Raw genomic sequence first — 15,421 nt, 5'->3', positions numbered from 1 at the left:
AACACATATATGTTTTGATCTGGCAATTCCACTTCTTGAAATCAATCCTAAATATATAGTTGCCATGTACACAAAGTGATATGTATAAGAATGTTCACCATAGCAGCAAAAAACTGGAGATAACCCAAGTGTCTATCAACCAATGAAATTAAGGCACGTGGAATATTATGGAATCATCAAAAATAAGATCTGTAAGTATCAACATGGAGAATCCTCTAAGAAATGAAAAAAATAACTTATGTATCTGTGTCAGTTATCAATTTATCACCCATCGGCTCCAAGTCTATCTTTCATTGATTGCCCTGTTTTGTCATACTGGGTATTGTAAACATTTTTCCTTTGCCAGCTATGATTTCAAGCTCTATCAGTAGAGGGCGCAGGAGAGACGCTGCAGGAGAAAGAGGGATTCTCTTCCTTATTCCTGGGTGTTTTCCTCGTTTTTCTTTCTTTGTATTGGGGAACAAACAGGGGTGTTTGCCTACCACCAAGTTTCAATAACAACCCACCAGGCAGTTTCCCAGTGAGTTTCAACAGCATGGGTGTCTTCCGTTTGAATTCTGCCAGCATCCTTGTGAGAAGTTTCCCAGAATCTCAGTAGCTTCCTCAATCAGGAGCAACTCAGCAAACTTTGCCAACGGTGACATCACCAGTCATATACTCTTTCATAAAGTCCAATTATCAGTCCTGGAGGAAATGGGCCTCTTCCAAATTTGTTCCTTCCTTGAGCATTTTCCTCAATCCTAGAGATAGTGGCTGCTCTCTATATCTACTATTGTATTCTTTTAGAGTTCTTATTATCACTTAGTCGTTAACCCTGTTACTAGTTAATAATTCTTTATATTAAACTTGCCCTATTTAATGTGTAGTAGTTTTTTGTCTCCTGAGACACTAGCTGATATAATCTCATTTATGTTTTTAAAAAACTAAGTGTGCATGTGTGTGTGCATACACACCTATGTAAATATATAAACAACATGGAATATACCAAATTATTAACAGTGATTATTTCAGAAAATGAGTTGGATTGCAAGGACAGAGTAAAAGAAGATTTTCTCATTTACTTTCTATACTTCTCTTGTTTTAATTTTTTACAATAAACATTAATTCAGGTATTAGATAATTTAAAACAAATGTACATATATTTTTAAATAAATAAGATATAGTTATCATTCTAATTTCTGAGAATTAAGTGTTAGAGAACTGCTTCATGATTGAGGGTTAATCTTGGAAAGATAAACTATTAACAGGAAAAAGGATAAATTATAAAAGGCAATGGTTAGTGTGAAAAACACAAATTCTATGTAATAAGGATTTGAGATTATTGCATGATTTCATGAAATGCCAGAAATTATGGCACTGTTTACTATGTACAAGAGTTGTCCATGCAGGGAAAATGGTAATAAGAAGATGGACAACTCTGGCTTCAATGATGTTCAATTTAAGTAGAAGTTAATACCTACAGTATAAGATAATTATTTAAAGATTTAGAGCTTGCCTAAGCCGCTTCCAAAACTTGGGGGCCTTGAGTTGAAAGGAATAACAGAGTAAGCCCTGAAGTGCCAGCATTGTCATTCCAATAATTTCCAGCTTTATTTTTCAACTTCCTTCCAACCCTAATTGCCTGTTCCATAGTAGCTATGGTAAAATCTACTGCTACAGCCAGAACTATAAAGTCAACATTCCCTAACTAACTTAACAGGAAAGCCCAAAATATAATTTTTTCTTGAAATTGAAGTGTTTTATAGGGTCAAACTGAGAGAATGAGCTTGAGGTAACAAAATAGATTTATATGCCATTCACATACAGTATAGATAATTTAACTTGTGAAAAAATATAAAGAGCTTTAGACTTAAGAAATAGAAACTGGGGTGTAGTTTTAAAAGGGGAGTGTTTAATCTGATTTGGAATCATGGCCCTGCCATTATCTAGTATTTTTAAAAAAATATATATGTGTGTGTGTGTGTGTGTGTGTGTGTGTGTCAGTGTGTGTGTGTGTGTGTGTGTGTGTGTATACACTTATGGTGACATCTTTTTTTATGGTGACAAAATCCAGTAAGTTTCAGCTGTACACTTTAACAGTAAGGCACATATATATTTACACTGTGTGTTCACCTCTCATAGTTAGATTTCTTTCTGTCACATGTATTTGACCCCCTTTACCCTGTCTACTTCCCCCCTCCTCCCCACCCCCTACCCACTGGTAACCACTAGTCTATAGTCCATGTCCATGAGTCTCTGTTTGTTTGTCCTGTTCGTTTATATCACACGTATAAGTGATATCATGTGATTTTCAACTTTTTCTGTCTGGGTTATTTCGCTTAGCATGATTATCTCAAGGTCCACCCATGTTGTCGCAAATGGCAGTATTTCATCTCTTCTTATGGCTGAGTAATATTCCATTGTATATATGTACCACAGCTTCTTTATCCAATTATCTATCGTTAGACACTTTGATTGCTTATATATCTTGGCCACTGTGAATAATTCTACTATGAACATTGATGTGCAAATATCTTTTAGGATATGAGTTTTCAAGTCTTTGGGGTAAATACCCAGTAGAGGGATTCTAGTATTTCTTTTAACTCAATTAAACAAATGAGTTTTATAGTCAGATTTCCTGGGATTGAACCCCAGCTCTATCACATATTAGCAAGTTAATCACTCTTAGCCTGTTCCCTCACTTGTAAAATGAGAACAATAGCACCCACAGCCTGGGCTTCTGAAGAATACATGTAAGATATGCATAGAGCTTGGCGCTTAGTAAAGTCTCAGTAAATACCACTTTCACTTTTCTGAGTCTCCAGGTTTTTTGTTTTTGTTTTTTTTTAACCTAAAAATGAGGGGTCCCTATTCGTTTATCTCAAAAGTCCCATTCCTGCTTTAGCAGTCTGTAAGTGTACAGATCAAGGATAGGTGGGAAGTGAGATGGGAAGGTGTACTACTACAGAAATAGTCTAACATGAAAATCAGTGAAAGAAAATTATACTGAAAGGTGGCAGTAAATCTGTAGAAACTGTCTTTGGGGAGTTCATGTCAGAGAATGTATCGGAGGAGTCAAAGTGTCAGGCATCCTGTAAAGGCAAACGTAAGAGTAGGGAAGCTCCTTTCTCAAAACTGGAGGGTGTGAGGATGATCTTGCAGTAACTTAAAGGCTGAATCTCCTGATCTGGCTGTCTAGGTCCAGTGCTTTGAAAAAAATGCAAGTCTCACTCAGAGGGACCAAGGAAAACTCCCTGCATCATTCTCGTCTTAGGTGCCAGACACCACCTCTACACTCATCAGATTAATTTGCATGTCAGCTGATCCCGACAGGGTGGCTAACTAATTTGATGATCAGAGGACAGCTCTGACTCCCAACTCTCCCAGGCTTTGCTTTACTGCCCCACTTGGGACGAAACCCTAGGGCATCCCATACTCCAGTGTATTATCCTACTCATCCCCTTACCCGTTCAATACCCCACCCGCACTCCTTTCCTCACACCCTCCTCGGTCTCCTCACCAAGTCGCTCCCCCGGCATCCGTCCCTCCCTCTCCCCGTCCCTCCGGATCCTCCCGTGTTCTCAACCTCTTTATGCCCAGTGGCTTCCTATTTCTCAGCTCCAACGGTCCTATCTCCACCTTTCCCCTTTCTACCCTTTTCCCTTGCCTCTTTCATGCTCTTTCCCCGCGCTCACCCTGCTCTAGCGGACCATGGGGTCCCTAACCCAAGCTAGAGTCAAGACTGAGGCATCAGTGGTGCAGAAGCCCATCTCAAGGCGCGTCCTCGGACTGGCAGCTCTTCCTACCCAACCCGGACGTGTCCAGCTCACTCCCGCCCCTCGCCTGGAGGGACCCCTGGCACGCAGCTGTCCAGTGCCCGACGCGGTCCTGTCCCGGTCCCTGCACGCTGTACCTCTCCCAACCTCTCAAGTTTGTTCTCCTAGAGGTGGCTTTAAGATCGCATGTTTTCTTAAGAGGACAGCCGCTCCCAGATTTTCTTTAAATAGGAGACTGAGTCAGAACTAGAAAGCCAGCCTTTCCAAATTTCCTCCATGTTCACTTGGCCAAACATGTAAAGAAGTACAACAAACTGATTCTTAGCGATGGACTGAGCTCTGTCCTAATAGTAGTAACCAACACTCCAGACTTACTGCACAACAGCCACTATTATAGACACTTTATAATAATTAGCTCATTTGTCTCTAAGGTAGTTGTATATTATCCCCCATTTTACAGATGAGTAAACTAAGTTACAGACAGGTTAAGCATCTAGCTAATGATCAGCTACTGATACAGCTATTAAGTGGGAAGACTAGAACCAGGTAGTGGGACACCACTGAGCCATACTCCAAAACCACTATAACTGATGCCTCCAGGAGCCTAGGATAAATCTGCAATTCAGGAAGCAAATTATTGAGGCTTCCCTCTTTCTCTGAGTCAGGTTTAGAAGACATGGAGGAGGAAAGGTGAGGATGGGGAAGAAGACCAAGAGAGTCTTTGCTTTGGCTGTGTGTTCTCTGAGCGTGGTGAGTTGAAGGATGAGATGGGTTCATTAAGTGTATGCACAGTATGTGGGTATCTTTTTGAAATCATTCTTTAAAGCTAACTTGTTAAAATATTAAGAGAAAAAACTATTAAATGATTTCTTATTAAAATGAGAAAAACATGGCTCTTTTATATTAAAATATAGTAAAAAACTTTAAGGAGCAAGATATCCCTTAGAAATTTGTAAGTAGAAAGAATTTCTAGTTCTGTATTAATATTTAAACCGATGTGTAGCAGCTATGCAAATAGCTGGGCAAGGATCCCTGCCCATTAAATTTATATGCACCTTTCAAACCATTGAGTACTCACATAAATCTCAGCTCACCATAAAAATTTCCAGAAACAGAGCTTTTCTCCCTAAGTATTATACTCACCAGACCACATGTATACCACCTTACATCATGTAATTTATAGAATGCTACCAGAAATAAAAATGTCAAGAATTTGCTATGGTAACATTATTTGAAATCTAAGATCAGGTAAGGTCCTTGGGCAATTTCCAATATTGTTCAGTAAATTTTCATTATTAGGGTACAGTAAACAAGACTAAACAAATACCTTGGTGAGGTGATTGCAGATCAAGAACTCAACTAGCTTTGCCAACGAAAAGGTAGTCTGAATAAGGAATGGTGAGGAAATGAACTCACCTTACATGCAGTGGTCTACTTGAATACTGAAGTCTTTTCCACTAAGGCACTGAAAAATGATGATGCCCTTTAGAGAAGTGTTGAAATGGAAATGCAAAGGAATACACAGTGGTTTGGATTAATACAGAGCAACAAGACTGTATCAATATTCTATGCTATGTAGTTGGTGGTATAGCCTTCTGCAATAACTAAGTGAATAAAAATGTGTTTTCTCTTTCATATGTCAAAGTACACCAGTAAGGAACTCTGTAAGATGTGCTAGAAGAACTAATTCCTTCCTTTCTTCTCTCATGCTTCATACTTAACTGCCCCTGTTGGGAAACTCGTTCCCCAGGCTTTGTTGTAATTCAGTTCATGCTTTGCCAAGTAATTTCTTTGGTGGGCTTCCAACCCAAAAGTTGACTTAGGTATCCTCAGGTCTCTTTACTTTGGAGGGAGAGATGTTAAAGACTCAGGTTTAATGTCCAGTATTAATTGTCTGGGTAAAAATAGCCTTTCCTTCAGATTCTGGCTGCCGATGGCCTTCATTATGCAGCCTCAGGCAAACAGTTAATCCTGGCTTTGAAAGAAGTAAGAAACACTCATGTGTTTTGTTCATTTGGGTATAATTTACATCAGTGATGTGAACAACTCATTGTGAACAAAAGTTGGTTAGTTACATATCATTCTTTTACTACATTTGGTCCTAATGATGACATAGACCCATAACAGGAAAAAAAGAATTAAAAAAAAAAAGCCTAAGTCAAGATTATCCATCTCAGAATTCTAACAAGGACTAAATTGGAGAACTAGATTGCCTTCCCTGATGTTTATCTGCAAACTCAACAGGACAGCATCCTGTAACTTTCCCTGTGTGGAGTCAGCACTGTGAACATAATACCTCTATTGTGACTGTCATTTATCCACTGTTGACTCCCAAATCTAGATCTCCAGCTCTAATTTTCTGTTTTGAACTCCAACTGCCTTTTCATCTCTACCAAGTTACTACTGGTTGTCTTAGGTCAACCTCTTAGGTTGTCTTCTAGGTTCCCTAGAAGTAGAGTGTAAAGAGGATTTGGGATGCACGTGATGTCTTGAGCGTGTGTGTTTCAAGAGAAAACTATAAGGGAGGGAGAGAAGCGGACTAGGGAAAAGAAAAGAGCCTAGCAAAGATATGGTCTCAGGTAAAGTCTTATCTGGCCTGATCCACAGGTAAGGAATCTGAAGCATTAACCGCACAACAGAATTATACCCCCTTGAGGCAAAGGGGCCAATCGTTTGTAGTACCCCACCCCCTAATAGGCATTGACTGAAGACAGTGGTTGAGGGGAATATTATAACTTCACAGGTGAGGTGGCTGCAGTCAATGGTGGGTAATTCTCTGGAGAAAGGGGTAGCTGTGAGCCATAAGCATTCACGGTCACTGCTGGGAGTGGAGTCTCCAGCCTGGTAAAAGGCAATCTGGTTAGGGCACCACAGTATCAGCCACATCAGCCCTCATCTTCTCTCACTTGAACCACTGCAATAAACTTCTTATTGGAATCTCTACCTCTAGACTCAACCAGCTCTAATCACCATCTACTTTGTAACCAATTTGATCTTTCCAAAAAGAAAATCTGATAATGCAGCTATTCAAAAGCTAAACTCCTTAACATTTCACGTCAACCCTTCGTAAGACCTTATACCACCTTCATAGCCTTATTTCCTAGAACTCTTTTCACCTGCCTACACTTCATGACTAACACTCACACACACATATGCATGCATGACTTGTGCACATCACTCACCTTTGCTCTAGCAATATCAGACTCACGCTTCATATTCTCATGTTGCCATGCTTTTACACTGCTGCTTGATCTGTCTTGAATATCTTTCTCACTCCCTGCTCCCACTTATCTTCCTAAGAAATTCCTGTTCCTCTTCTTCAACAGTAATCGCAGCTTTCCCTGACTTCTTTAGCCAGACTCAATCAACACTCTTTTAGTACCAAATTATAGCACATGTCACACTGTGTTGTAATTGTGTGCTTAAGCACATGTCGCTCCAATTAAACAGTAAGCTCCTCATTTTAACTCCTGGGACTAGCTTGGAGACAATGCTCAATAATGTCAGTTGTTGATCTTCCAGCTTATCACTTCTTGAATACCAAGTTTCATTAGTTTACCACTTGCTGTTTCATGTGATCCTCCCTTATGTGCCCCAAAGCTGTCTTCTTGAAGCTCCATAACATATCCCCTTCTTTCAATGTTGTAGAATTTGGTAAACGAGTCCATGTTCACTCATGATTTTATTGACTTCAACGTCATTTCTCCAGTCTTCTGCAGTTCAAACTAATATAATTTATATTTGAGTTGCATAAGCTATAAAAGCTATGATTTCCATAGATGAGGAATGAGAAAGTATCCTTTCAGACTTAAGAAATAGCATGGACAAGGGCTGGAGAATGAAAGCATTAGTGAGTCAGAGCACTAACTAGCACTCTCAGGAGGACAGAGGGATGTGGTGAAAAAGAGACCGGAAACCAGTGAGTGTAGAGCCTTGAATGCCTCACTGATTGAGATGTAAGGCACTACCTACAGAATCCGAGAATGTGTAAGTCCTGGCTATACCATGTCCTAGCAGAGTGATCTTAGGTAAGCATCTTAACCTCTCTGAGCATCACTTTCCTCATTTATAAAATGAGAATGCTATGAAAACTTAAAAAAAAAAAAAAAGACCTAGTAAAAATATACTGACCTAGTGCTAGTGGGGAGATGGCTAGCAGAAGGGAAAGGGAAGAAGATCAGTTCCAAGGAAAGGGAAGAGCTGGCCGGGGTCTGGGAGGACTCTCCTCCTAGCTGTTGGTGGCTGGCCCACCATGGGCAGAAGATGGAACTGGCTCCCTGGTCAGACTGAAACATCTAAAAATGACTGCAGTAAACTACGCCCCAGCTATTTTCCCAAGCAGACTAACTTCCCAGGAGGGGTTTCCCATGTGGGCAAGGAAAGAGGAAAGAAGTTGGCCTTCCCAAGGTGGGAATTGGGTTGGGGGAGATGACCCAGTGGTTCTGATTCCATTCCTGGCTAGAGTTGCTAGACTGAGAGTTGACAGCATGTGCAGGTAGTAGACTGTTGAGGGATGAGACTTACATTCAATCTTTGTATTTCCAAGTAGGGAGACTTCAGCTAGAAAGAGGTCCCCTCTCTCACTCTTCCTTGGGTACTATATTTGGGATGTGCTGGGAGATTTGTGTGAGTGGTGAGTTTTGGAAAGGGGACAGGGCATATAAGACTCAGCCTCTAACATCTTCCTCTTTGGGACCTAACCTAATCTCAGGTTGCAAATCTTTTTGTCTGTATAGGAAATAGACTGTTCCTGCAGGGAGAGGCCCGAGGTTATCCTTGACTATTTGTCCTGGGTGGGAAAGCGATGTACAGTCTTCAACTTACCTTTCATCGGTTAAAGAAAAAAGAAAAAGAAAAAGTTGACATTCTCAATTAAAAAATTTTTTGTTTAAATTGATAAATTACTAACCTTATTTATGGAAAATAAATTTGAATTTATTTTCAAGCTTTCAGAAAAATTGCAAGTGCAGTACAAAGACCATCCATATTCCCCTCACATAGACTCTTAATTAACATTTTATGACATTTTTAAAATATCTGTCTAACCTATTCCTGTCTTTCAGTTGGTCCTCAACTTGGGCAGGGAAGGAGAGTGGTTTTTATTGGCACCCTCCCTCCACTGAGTGCAAAACTTCAACAAGGGAATTTAATTCCCTGAGAAGCAAAGATTTATTTATTTCGTATTTGGCTATTCCCCAGAGAGATCTATTGCACTTTCACAAACTTAAATTCAAACAGTCTAAACGTCTTCATTCTGCTACTAGCTGTAGTTCACTTCCTTACCTCAGAAAGCACTCTCTCTCCTCATCAAATTACTAGCCAAATTATATCCTGATGACCTGGGACGGCCCTTGGGGAAATATCTTGAAGTGAACAAATTGTTGAAATTACTTTGCTGTGGCATCACATTCCTCTGAGGAATTTTCTTTTAAACCCAGATCGTGTCAAAGCATTTGGTGGACTACCTCCCAAGAAAAGTATAAGGGAGGTGGGAATTTATAAACGAGCCTCTTTAGACATAAAAATATTTAAAGTGTTTGTGTGAGCTGAAGCAGCATCCCTGACAGACAGGACTCGGTTGGTCAAAAGGCCAAAATGATAGCTGGAAAACCAGGGAAGGCAGGAGAGAAGAGTAGAGGGGTGGGCACGGGCAGCCAGTCTGGACTAAATCTGGAGATGAGGCTGGGACAGCTGTAGGTGATGAGTAGTGAGATCACCAGCTGGGCCTGTGAGAGAGAAGGAAGCCTAAGGTGCAGCTGGGAACTTTGTGCATGGCCACAATGCTCTGGAAAAGGACCCTCAAGCCTCTACATACAGAAAACTCACCTCTCCACTTAATGCTTGTCCGACTGTAGCATACTTCAGTCCTTGAACGCTAGCAGTGGGGTACTGTCAGAGGTCCACAAAGGCCAGGAGGTACTTCTGGTAGCTGGCCTATCGGCAGGGCCCTTAGCCTACCTCAGCTCCTCTCTGCCAGAACAGCACTGCCCTTGACTCTCCAAGTTAGGGAGTGGAGGTAGTCAGCCGGGGAGTTTTGCCACTTGCTTTCTAGATAAGTCATCGTCCCTCAACTCAGCCGTCACTGGTTCCTTGCAATTCAGGCCCATCATTATTGCTAGAAGAAATTTCTCCAAGTTTTCAGTTTATAGATGATTGCAACCTTAGTTTTCAATAGTGATAAATTATTTCCCCTATATCCATATTCATTGGTTATTTCAGTGGACTTTTGGGAAGGTGTCACAAGGCTTCCTCACTCTACCATCATCCTGCTCAGAAGAGTCATATAAAATGAGTGAGCAGAGGAGACTTAGAAGGAGTAGTCAGAGAAGTAGGAGTACTGAGTTATAGAACCAGAGAAGAGAGAGAGGTCAGGGCGAGATGGGTTTGCCAGACAAAATACTGGATACCCAGTTAAATTTGAATTTCAGATAAATAGCAAATGATTTACTAATATAAGTACATACTGCATGTGACATACAAAAAAATTTTGTTTATCTAAAATTCGCAAGTAGCTGGGCATCCCGTAGTTTTATATGCTAAATTTGGCAACTGTAGGACCAGATTTTGGAAGCTTTTATTACATATTAAGGAATTTAGACTTTATTCTATAGCTAATAAGGACCTCTTGAGGATTTTGGCACAAAAGAGTGATATCGGTAAAGCAATATTTGAGATGAGTCAAAAGACAATGGTAATTGTATAAGTATGAAATTCTTCAATATAAGACTAGGATGGTGGAAGATGGAAAGAAAAAGGGCAAGAAATAGTAGCTGGTTAAGTATGGGAAGATGAAGAATGAGAAGTCTAATACGACAAGCTTGCAGCCTGGATGGCTGAAAGAATGAACAACTGATGGAAAGAGACATGTCTGGAGGAGGAATTACTTTGAAAAGAAGGAAAATAATGCTTGTATGTCTAAGTGAATTTCACAACAGGAAAAATAACTGTTACCCTTTCTTCAGCACTTTCTCCCAGGTACTGCAGAGATGGGATGTTATTCCTCAACCTCGAAGCCCCCTGCCAGGTAGGTATTATTACCTCAATTTCCTGATAGACAAAACCAATGCCACCAGCAGGTGGCAGAGTCAGAATTTAAAGTCCCAGGCTGCTTAACTAAAGTCTGGGATTCTTGCCACTACTCCACACTGCCTTCGATTAGAGAACAGAAACAGAACTCCAGAGTTGTGGCTGAAGCTGTGGCTGCTGAGAATTGAGAAGAGAGAACTGAAAAGAAGGAAAAGTTTTGCTAAGAGGACATAGAGGAGGATCAGAGAGAGCTTAAAGAATACCTCTAGCAGAGAAAACAGCATGGGGAATAGCTATGAAGATTGAGTGAGCCTCGCATTTTGAAAACAACAGCAGAATGTGATGTTTCTAGGAAACGGGAAGGTGAAAGGAAATACTGGAAAGCTATACAAATGCCATGTCATGAAGAGACTTATATATCACGTCCAGATGATCCTATGGGCAATGGTGAGTCACTGAGAGTTTTGAGCAGGCATCAACATATCCAGATTTGTGTTTGGGAAAGATCGTGCTGGTGGCAGTGGGTGTGAGAGACAGACTGAAGGCCAATTACAAAGCAACTGTGATGATCTAAAGGAGAAAGAATGAGAAGAAGAAATAGATGTTTGAGAGAATCAATAGGATATGAAGAGAAAAGAAGTGTGAGGTAACAAAAAGCACTTTTCTAGTGTGACTAGGGGTGGAGATTATATTTACAAAACAGAGAATGCAAGAGAAGCAGACTTGGGAAGAAGTGTGAAGTTACTCATCTTGCACGTATGCCTATAACAAAACAGAGCTGACAGAGTAGACAAGCACTAAATGTATCTTGATTAGTTTGATTGTGGACATATTTAGAGATATCACTGGAACATGCAGGTGGAAATGTTTAGTAAACTTAGAAATATAGGTCTAAGAGCTTAGAAGAACAATGTAAGCCTGCGAATTAGCTTTGTTAACTAAGACATAAGTAGGAAAGTGAGAAAAGGCCACAGACAAAATTCTTGAAACTACTCAGCATATAAAGAACAAGTGAGGAAAGAAAAGCTATTGAAGCAAATGGAGAATGGGCAGGCAAAGAGGTAGAAGAACAAGAAAGTCTGGTGTAATGAAAAAGAAGAGATGAATTTCAAGAAGGAAGGGGCTTCCACACCCCATATTCATTGCAGTATTATTTACAATAGCCGGGAGGAAGCAACCTAAATGTCCATGGATAGATGAATAGATTTTTAAAATGTGGTAAATTCATACAATGGAATATTATTTTTAAAGCCTTAAAAAAATTAAATCCTGTTTTATGCTATAGCATAGATAAATCTTGAGGACATTATGCTAAGTGAAGTAAGCCGGTCACAAAAAAACAAATACTGCATGATTCTACTTATATGAGATATCTAAAATAGTCCAACTCATAGAAATAGAAAATAGAATGGTGGTTGCCAGGGGTTAGGGAGAAAAGAGGAGTTGTTATTCAATGCGTATAGAGTTGCAGGTTTGCAAGATGAAAACATTTTAGAGAACTCTTTAACAATGTGTACATAGGTAACACTACTGTACTATACACTTAAAGATGGTTAAGATTAAAAAAAGAAGGAAGGGGTTGTTTAAAGAGTCTTGCTGCCATGTGAAATAAGGACTGGTATGTGTACATTTTATCTGCCGCTTAGGTTTTCATTGATCACTTTAGCGAAAGCATTTTATTAAATTATTAAAACCACTTTATTAGTGGTTGTGATAACAATTAAATTGCACTTGGTTAAGGAGTGAATGGAAGGTAAGGAAGTAGAAACAGCAAGTGAACCCTACTTCTTCTTCAAGAAGCTTGGCCACAAAAGGATATGGCTCTTTCCTGGGAAGCATGACATTTAGGGAGAATTGATTTAGGACCCATCTTGTTTTCTTTTGTTCTCTCAGGGTTCACAGTCCTTCGCTGACTATTATCTAATATCTTAAAACAGTCATTTCATATATTTTTTCACATATTTTCTAATTGTTGGCAGAAGAAAAATAAAATACCTTCCAGATTCTCCTTTTTCCAATATCTCTATGAGTCCCAAAAGGTCAACTTTTATAGTCTTTAGTCCGTGACATTTGCATTCTGCATCCTCATGAAGAGGGTTCTGATAGCACCCACCTGGATTGGCTTAATAATTTGTCATCCTCCAAACAAGTATTTTAAAAATATTTTCCAACAGGATGTAATGAATTGTAGAAGAAGCTCATTTTCTATTACAAAACTGAACGCTTTTCTTTATGCTTATAAGCTGTACGTCAGCCAACTACTCAGCCTTTATTTTGAACTCTCCCTAGTGAAACCTCATTTGCAAAACAGCATTAGTAAGTGAAATAGAATTATCAGCTTCCTGAAGCTCACCATTTATTCGCTCTTTCATGGATAAATGAATGGAAAATTCTCAGCCTGTCTTTGTCTGAAAATATCTTTAGCTCTCCTTCAGCTTAGCTAGAGATAGAATTCTAGACTGACCATTATTTCCCTAAGTGCTTTGAAGAAATTTTCTATTATATTTTGATCTCTAATTATGATGATAAGTTTATTGTCAGCCTAACTGTTGTATCTTTGTAATTAATTTATCTTTTCCCTCTTCCACTAAAAATTTGTTCTTTGTATTTGGAGATCAGAAGTTTCACTATAGCATGTAGTTTATTTTTGAGTTGTCTTGCTCAGGACCTAAGGATTCATGTCTTTCATCATATTGACATTAATCCCAAATTATGTGACCTTTTATCCACTACATGAATTGTCTTGTGTATTAGTTTTCTATTGATGCCATAATAAATTATTACAAATCTAGTGGCTTAAGACAACACAAACTAATTATCTTACAATTCCGTAGGTCAGAAGTGCCTCATTGAACTAAAATCAAGATGTCAGCAGGGCTATGTTTCTTTCTGGTGGCTCTATAAAAGAATCCATTCCCTTACCTTTTCTAGCTTCTAGGGGCCACCCAAATTCCTTGGTTTATGCCCTCTTCTTCTGTCTCCAAGACTAGCAATGAAGAACCTCTTTGATACTTCTTCTGTTGTCATATCGCTTTCTTTCTGACCACAGCCAGGAAACGCCCATTTTTAAGGACTCATTTGATTACATTTGGCCCATTAGAGTAATTCAAGATGATCTCCTCATCCTAAGGTCCTTAACTTTAACCATATCTGCAAAGTCCCTTCTGTCATGTAAGGTAACATATTCACAGATCTCAACAATTAGAACATAGATATTTTTGGAAGACCATTCAGTTTATCACAGCTTAGGACCTCAGCTCCTAATACCAAAGTCTCACCCAATTTTTGGTGAGTATTCCCAAAGGTCTTGAGTTCTCTTGCTCCAGCTACTCTATTGAGGGGATTGGCTTATCACTTCTACTACCAATGCCCTCTGTAAGAAGGTCATTCCTCTAGACATAGCAGTTACTGACAGCAATCACTTAGTCTTATGATGGTGGTCATCCAGAGGCTTTGGGGTCCCAATGCTACACAGAGGCAGAAGGGAAAGAGAGAGAATAAATGGCCTGTTCTTCAGCTGTAAGGCTACATTTTCCCCTCTCAGTGTCAGAATATAGTGAACAAACCCAAAGTCTCTCAAAATTTTTCATGAATATAGAGCTTTTTCTCTTTCTAAAACTAAACCTTCTTTCCAGAGAAACTTAAAACTAGACCATTGGTTCTAACTAATGGATAAGTCCCATTCTATCCACCTCATTGTGATATTCTCCTTTTTCTCTTACTCTCATTCCCTGGTGTACCTGCCCCAAACTCCTACCAAAACAATGAAAGTCCTCATGCATATCAATTTATTCATGTGGTTTACCAAAGTGGTCCTGTTCCCACTCATTCTCTAAACCTGCCAATTTCTGAATATGTTTGGAGGTTAGTTAAGACACCCTTCTGTGGAATGATTGAATTAATGAAATATTACAGGTTTAAACACAGTTTAGTTGGGAAATTGATTCACTCCTGTTATTTTACTATAACATACATTTTTCAAGAGAACATGACATCAGAGATTATCTCAATCTTTTATCCTACCTAGAACCAAAGTCTCTTCAGATTTGGCTCTGTTTGAGTTTTGTCAAGCTCCTTCCTATGTTATTCTGATCCCCACATATTCTCAGGTCCTACAGTTCTTTTGGAATATAAGTGAATTCCTTCTGGAACAGGACCTTTATTTCCCTGCTCAGGCTGTGCAGAGCTCTGACACTGGTTATCGAACTGCGGGCAAAGAGGGGTGATAGAACTACATCAAACTAAAAAGCTTCTGGAGCAAAAGAAACCATGAAAAAAACAAAAAGGCAACAAACCAAATAGGAGAAGATATTTGCAAACAATACCTTTAATTGTGGGCTAATATCTAAAATGCATAAACAACCCATACAATCTCAACAACAATAAAACGATTTGATTAAAAAATGGTCAGAGGACCTGAATAGATACTTTTCCAAGAAAGACATACAGATGGCCAAAAGATATATGAAAAGATGCTCAACTTCACTAGTTATAAGGGAAATGCAAATTCGAAACCACAATGAGATACCGCCTCACACTTGTTAGAATGGCTATAATCAATAAGACAAGAAATATGTGTTGGAGAGGGTATGCAGTAAAGGGAACACTTGTATACTGCTAGTGGGAATATAAATTGGTGC

The sequence above is a fragment of the Pteropus vampyrus genome, unplaced genomic scaffold (assembly GCF_000151845.1).
Source record: "Pteropus vampyrus isolate Shadow unplaced genomic scaffold, Pvam_2.0 Scaffold19, whole genome shotgun sequence".
Classification (NCBI taxonomy): domain Eukaryota; kingdom Metazoa; phylum Chordata; class Mammalia; order Chiroptera; family Pteropodidae; genus Pteropus; species Pteropus vampyrus.
Note: the sequence above shows the minus strand (reverse complement) of the source record.